This window comes from Rhipicephalus microplus, chromosome 1 (genome assembly GCF_043290135.1).
Source record: "Rhipicephalus microplus isolate Deutch F79 chromosome 1, USDA_Rmic, whole genome shotgun sequence".
In the NCBI taxonomy this organism is placed as follows: domain Eukaryota; kingdom Metazoa; phylum Arthropoda; class Arachnida; order Ixodida; family Ixodidae; genus Rhipicephalus; species Rhipicephalus microplus.
This window is the reverse complement of record NC_134700.1, coordinates 211,052,734-211,059,552: the sequence shown is the minus strand read 5'-3', so window position 1 is coordinate 211,059,552 and position 6,819 is coordinate 211,052,734.

Genomic DNA, 6,819 nt, shown 5'->3' with positions numbered 1-6,819 from the left:
TTATTTATTTATTTATTTATTTATTTATTTATTTATTTATTTATTTATTTATTTATTTATTTATTTCACCAACAGCAGCTGACAGTTTCAGGTTGCCCAAGACAGCTTGATATCTATCTCTTGTTTCTTCATGCGCGCATTACGACCCTCTTTAAGCTGTGTTTCTGTGACATAACACTTTTTTGCCCCTTACGGCTGTCATAATATATATAGTAACCCTAACCAAATTTTCTCGAACGAACACCTACCTCTTGCTGGTTCGTAGCTGCACATCAACATGGTGGCCTCTGACAGCTTCAGCCGAGCGTTTCACCCGGGTGTGTCCTTGAGGTTGGGGTCGGTAGTAGATTGGCTCGTAGCGCCGTATGAAAATGTTTAGTCGCTGTCCTGAGTGCAAGAAGGCGAGAACGAGAGTTACGTGACACACACACACACACACACACACACACACACACACACGCACTGGTGTTATAGGACCATGCATGCACAATGGGTGAATCAGGAGACATGAAACTTCTTTGATGTGTGTGATCGTGAGAATGCTAAACAGTGCATTATTTACGAATATATATATATATATATATATATATATATATATATATATATATATATATATATATATATATATATATATATATATATATATATATATATATATATATATATATATATATATATATAGTCGCAGTACAACGCGAACAAAGCACAAGTACGCCTTGAGGCAGCGAAAGCAGCGTGTTCTCAACAGCTGAGCCACAAGATCTTCTTCGCTCTCGCGTCAAGCCAGAGGCCCACTACCTGGTGTCCGCTAAATCCCCCCATCATCGTTTTTGTCCACATGTAGACACGGGTCATTTGCCTCCCTCTCAAAGAGCATCGACCTGATGCGAAGTCAATAATGCTCACGCTTGTTAAAAGATAAGTCTCACGCAATCACTCGCTGACGTAAGGCTTCATGCACACTACGTGAACGAGTTCAGGATGGTGCTGGCGACGATTGGTACTACACGAATTATCGGGAACAACTTCGTAAGTGACGTCACTCAGTTGTCGCAGCACTCGGTATGGCCCAAAGTATCTTCTTAAGAGCTTTTCTGATAGTCCTCGTTTCCGTACGGGTGTCCAAATCCATACTTTGTCGCTAGTTTGATAGACAACTGCTCTGCGGTGAGCATTGTAGCGGCCTGCATCATACTCTTGCTGCTGGCGGATCCGTAAACGTGCCAGTTGTCTAGCTTCTTCCGCGCGTTCCGTAAACGTGTTGGCGTCTGGGTCGATGTCGTCACTTTCGTGCAGCAGCATCGCATCTAACATAGTTCGTACTTCTCGTCCATGAATGAGGCTGAACGGGGTCATGCGGGTCGTTTCTTGCTTGGCCGTGTTGTACGCAAACGTTATGTATGGCAAGATTTCATCCGAATTTTTGTGTTCAATGTCTACGTACATCGAAAGCATGTCTTCAATGGTTTTGTTCAGACGCTCCGTCAGCCCGTTTGTTTGTGGGTGGTAGGCAGTGGTCTTACGATGCGTTGTTCCACTCAGCATCAGGACGTGATCCAAGAGAGCTGCCGTAAATGCGGTTCCTCTGTCTGTGATTACGACGGTTGGTGCACCATGCCTCAGTACAATATTTTCGATGAAAAATCTTGCCACCCCCGCTGCTGTACCTCTCTGAATAGCTTTTGTCTCGGCATAACGGGTCAGATAATCCGTCGCGACGGTAACCCAGCGGTTTCCTGCACTGGAAATAGGAAGTGGGCCCAAAATGTCCATGCCTATCTGGTAGAATGGAGCTGTTGGGACCTGCACGGGTTGCAGTAGGCCAGCTGGTTTAGTCGGTGGTGACTTGCGTCGCTGGCAGTCGAGACAGGTACGAACGTGGTGCTTCACGGCTGTGGTTAGTCTCGGCCAGTAATACCTTTGCTGTACTCTGGCCAACGTTCTCGTGTAACCCAAATGGCCAGAGGTCATCTCGTTGTGGCATGCTTTCAGTATTTCGTTACAAAGGGCTGCTGGTATGACGAGCAGATAGGCGGATCCTGTCGACGAAAAGTTTCTTTTGTAAAGTACTCCGCCCCGTAAACAAAACGATGACAATACTCTTGCGAAAACTCTTGGCGCCTTCTGAGATCTGCCTTCCAAGTAGTTAATTAAGCCAAGCAACTCAGTGTCGTCACGTTGTTGCTGCGCAATGGCGGTCGTGTCGAGGACACCGAGAAATGCCGTTTCCTCCTCCTCGGGTAGGGTTGCCGACTCAATGGGTGAACGGGACAGACAGTAAGCGTCCATATGTCGCTTGCCTGACTTGTGCACGACCGTCATGTCAAACTCTTGCAGTTTTAGGCTCCAACGCGCTAATCGGCCGGTGGGATCTTTTAGATTAATTAACCAGCAAAGGGAGTGATGGTGACTAATAACTTTGAAGTGTCGGCCATACAAGTACGGGCGAAATTTCATTACTGCCCATACTACGGCGAGGCATTCTTTCTCTGATGTTGAATAGTTAGCCTCTGCGCGTGTTAGCGTTCGGCTTGCGTAGGCGATCACTCTTTCTGTGTCCTCTTGCCGTTGCACAAGCACAGCCCCAAGACCTACATTGCTAGCGTCTGTGTGAAGCATCGTCGGGGCTTCTTCATCGAAGTGGGCGAGCACAGGGGGCGTTTGGAGACGTTGACGCAGGTCATTAAAGGCAGCGTCCTGTTCTTCTTTCCACTCAAAGGCAACATCATCTCTTGTGAGACGAGTTAGTGGCGACGCGATGCGGGCGAAGTCTGCGATAAACCGGTGATAATAGGCACAAAGGCCTAGGAAGCGTCTGACAGCCTTCTTATTGGAGGGTACTGGGAAATGTGCGACGGCGGCAATTTTTCCAGGATCGGGCCGGACGCCTGCGTTGCTGACGACGTGACCGAGAAACTGAAGTTCGTGAAAACAGAAATGTCACTTTTCTGGTTTCAATGTTAGGCCCGCGAACCGTATGGCACGTAAAACAACTTCCAGCCTTTTGAGATGCTCGTCAAAAGTGGTCGAAAACACTATAACGTCGTCCAGATAGACTAGGCACGTCTTCCACTTCAATCCCGAAAGTACCGTGTCCATAAGCCTTTGAAAAGTTGCGGGCGCAGAGCACAAACCGAAAGGCAAGACTTTAAATTCGTATAAACCATCTGGGGTCACAAAAGCGGTTTTCTCTCGGTCTCTTGGGTCTACCTCGATCTGCCAGTAACCACTCCTCAGGTGCATGGAAGAAAAGTAGCGAGCGTGCCGAAGTCTGTCAAGGGAGTCATCAATACGTTGGAGCGGGTACACATCTTTCTTGGTCATCCGATTCAGCTTCCTGTAGTCCACGCAAAAACGCAGGGTGCCGTCCTTTTTCTTTACTAGCACTACCGGCGATGCCCAGGGGCTCTGCGACGGTTGAATGACGTCATCAGCAAGCATTTTCGCGACTTGTTGTTGTATGGCTTCGCGTTCCTTTGAAGCTACGCGATAAGGGTTCTAGTGGATAGGACTCACCGTGTCCTCGGTGATTATTCGGTGCTTTGTCAAAGGTGTTCGACCAACTCGTGATGTCGTTGAAAAGCAGTCGCGGAGTTCGGCTAGCAGCTGAAGAAGTCTCTGTCGCTCGTCCTTTGACAGAGTGGTGCCAACATCGAGAATGGGTTCAGGTTCTTGATAAGGCTCTTCGTCCAATACCGACAAACATAAACTGCCTCGCATTTCTACAATATTGTCGTACGAAGCGATAGCTGTGCCCTTCGGAAGGTGCCGGCGCTCAGCACTAAAGTTCGTCAGAAGTAAATTCGTGCGTCCACCAGTGAGACGGACGATACCTCGTGCGACCAAAATGCCATGACTAAATAGCAGCGAGCCAATTTGGTCAGCAATGCCTTCGCCATCAAACGCTTCGTCGCCTTCTACTGAAACAAGAGTACATGACCGGGGCGGGACGACCACATCATCATCAATTATACGTAAAGTGTTGCTTATTGCGTCTGAACAGTCAACTAAACCAGGGATGTTGCAGAATGTAATTGAACGGTCCGGGATGTTGATGACGGCACCATATTCTCTTAAGAAGTCCATCCCTATGATCAAGTCCTTGCAACACGAGGTGAGGATGACGAACGTCGCCACGAAAGAAGAGCCACCGATGTCGAGTCTTGCTGTACACCTTCCGACAGGCATCAACATCTGGCCGCCTGCTGTCCTCAGGTGAGGTCCCGTCCACGTAGTCTTCACTTTTTTGAGGCGTACAGCAAGGTTTTCACTTATGATAGAAAAGTCGGCGCCGGTGTCAACTAAAGCTGTTACGTGCTGTCCGTCTACCGAAACGGTAAGATCTGTGGTCACAGTTTCGTCGGTGTTACAACTTCTCGGCTTTACGGCGTCCTGTGGTACAAGTAACGGGGGCTTTTTTTTCGTCGCCTTGACGGCCTGCAACCTCACCCCCGGAGGTCGCCGCCTTCAGTTTCCCTGGCGTGGACTTGGTGACCTCCTTCCACTGACGTCGGCTGTAGTTCGGTGGCGCGACGAAGGCGAATATGCCGGAGACGAAGGGCGTGGTCGACGTCCCATACCTGGCTGGTAATCAGGCACACTGTCGTCATTATTGGCACGGCGGTTGTCAAAAGGGGACTGAGACAAGGGGAGTCCTTGAGAATGAGTGTCCCGGCATGGTGCGTAGCCGTCGTTGGCGCGTCGATCGTCAGACCATTGCCGAAGAGGTCGAAACATATCTACGCGGTGCCAGCAATGGCGGGAAATGTGGCCCACACCTCCGCAGGTAAAACAAAGCGGGCGCCTATCTACAGTGCGCCAGGCGTCTGTTTTACGAAGCTGTGGACGCCGCAATGGCTCGTAATGTGGCAAATGCCGTGTCTCATTGGGAGACGGCTCTTGGTACGGCGGCATTTCGTACGGCGGTACGACGGCAGGTCGTCGCGGTGTCTGTTCTTGTGGCGACCAAGGAACGGCTGCCGATGGCTGGCGGTACGACGGCGCAACGGACGGCGGGCGGCGAAGCGCGGCTGCGTAGCTCATAGGTCGCTGATCGTCAGTAGGATCAGCTGTTGAAAACGCTTGGCGTATTTCTTCGCGGACGACTTCAGCGACAGACGCCGTGGGTGGTTCTGTGACCAGAATCCGGAACTTCAGCAGCTCTTCGCGAACAATCTCTCTTATCAAATCGCGCAACGAGCTTTGATGGTCAGATGCCGTAGCGGCGACTTGCATGTGGGCGCTGCTGAACAAGCGATCGTATTGTCGGCATCGTAGGTGAAGCGCCCGTTCGATAGCCGTAGCTTCTTTGGTGAAGTCTGTCACGGTGCTTGGCGGGTTCCGCAAAAGTCCGGCGAACAGTTGCTCTTTAACGCCGCGCATGAGGTAGCGCAACTTTTTGTCGTCGGTCATGTGCGGGTCAGCTTTACGGAAGAGACGGGCCATGTCCTCAGAGAACATTGCGACCGTTTCATTGGGTTTCTGAACCCGTAGCTCGAGTAAATGCTGCGCACGTTCGTGCCGGTCGACATCGGCAAATGTGTCAATCATCCCTCTTTTAAAGTCGCTCCATGATGACAAACTGCCTTCTCTGTTCTCGTACCAAGTTTTAGCGCTGTCGTCGAGATAAAAATAGGCGCGGGAAAGCCTTTGTTCAAGGGACCACTGGTTGGTGTTAGCGACACGTTCATAGTGATCAAGCCATTCTTCGACGTCTTCATGTGCTCCACCACCAAAGCGATCAGGCACCAGCGGTGGAAAAAAGGTTACCTGAGATGGGGTTGGCAAACTACTGTTGTGGATTGGCGGTGGCCATTGGTAGATCTGAGCGGTGCTTTGTAGAGTGTTCCTGTGAGAGAGTGAACTCTGGAAGGAGGCCTCGCAAGCGACGGCTGAAGCGATGCACGGGAGTGTTGACAAGTGCTTCTGGGCTGGATGAACGGCTCCCCGTGGGAGTGTGGAGCATCAGGCGGGGTCGCGGGCCAGCACCTCCACCAGTGTCGCAGTACAACGCGAACAAAGCACAAGTACGCCTTGAGGCAGCGAAAACAGCGTGTTCTCAACAGCTGAGCCACAAGATCTTCTTCGTTCTCGCATCAAGCCAGAGGCCCACTACCTGGTGTCCGCTAAATTCCCCCATCATCGTTTTTGTCCACATGTAGACACGGGTCAATATATATATATATATATATATATATATATATATATATATATATATATATATATATATATATATATATATATATATATATATATATATATATATATATATATATATATATATATATATATATATATATATATATATATATATATATATATATATATATTACTTCATGTAGGTGTCATATGTACTTTGTGTGAATCCGTCTTTTATTTGACTCGTCCGATAGCGTGACTTTCAATGAAGAAGGCTGAAGCATGCAAATGTTATTAAACTTGCGGCTTACAATTCGAGCATGTGCAGTTGTCAGCAAGCTCACGTGACCTGGACTATACTTCGACTGGTGTCAGCCGCGAAGCGGTGGGCGCTGTTGCCGAGATAATATCTTGGTAGGCTAGATACCAAGATAATATCTTGGTATCTCGTCAATCAAACTGTTTCAGGACACGCTGCGGAGCGTTCGTGCTAAGATTGCTGACAATTGTACAAGCCAGTGGCTTTTGGAATGCGCACTCGGAGTAAGCGCAGAAGGCGACGCTTCACGCTCGGCGTTTCGGCACTTCTAGCTATAATCACATCGCAATTTCCCTGCTTCAGGCGAGGCATTGCTAAATACCTTCCTAAATAGGACTGACCTGTACAGGAAACACCTCGTG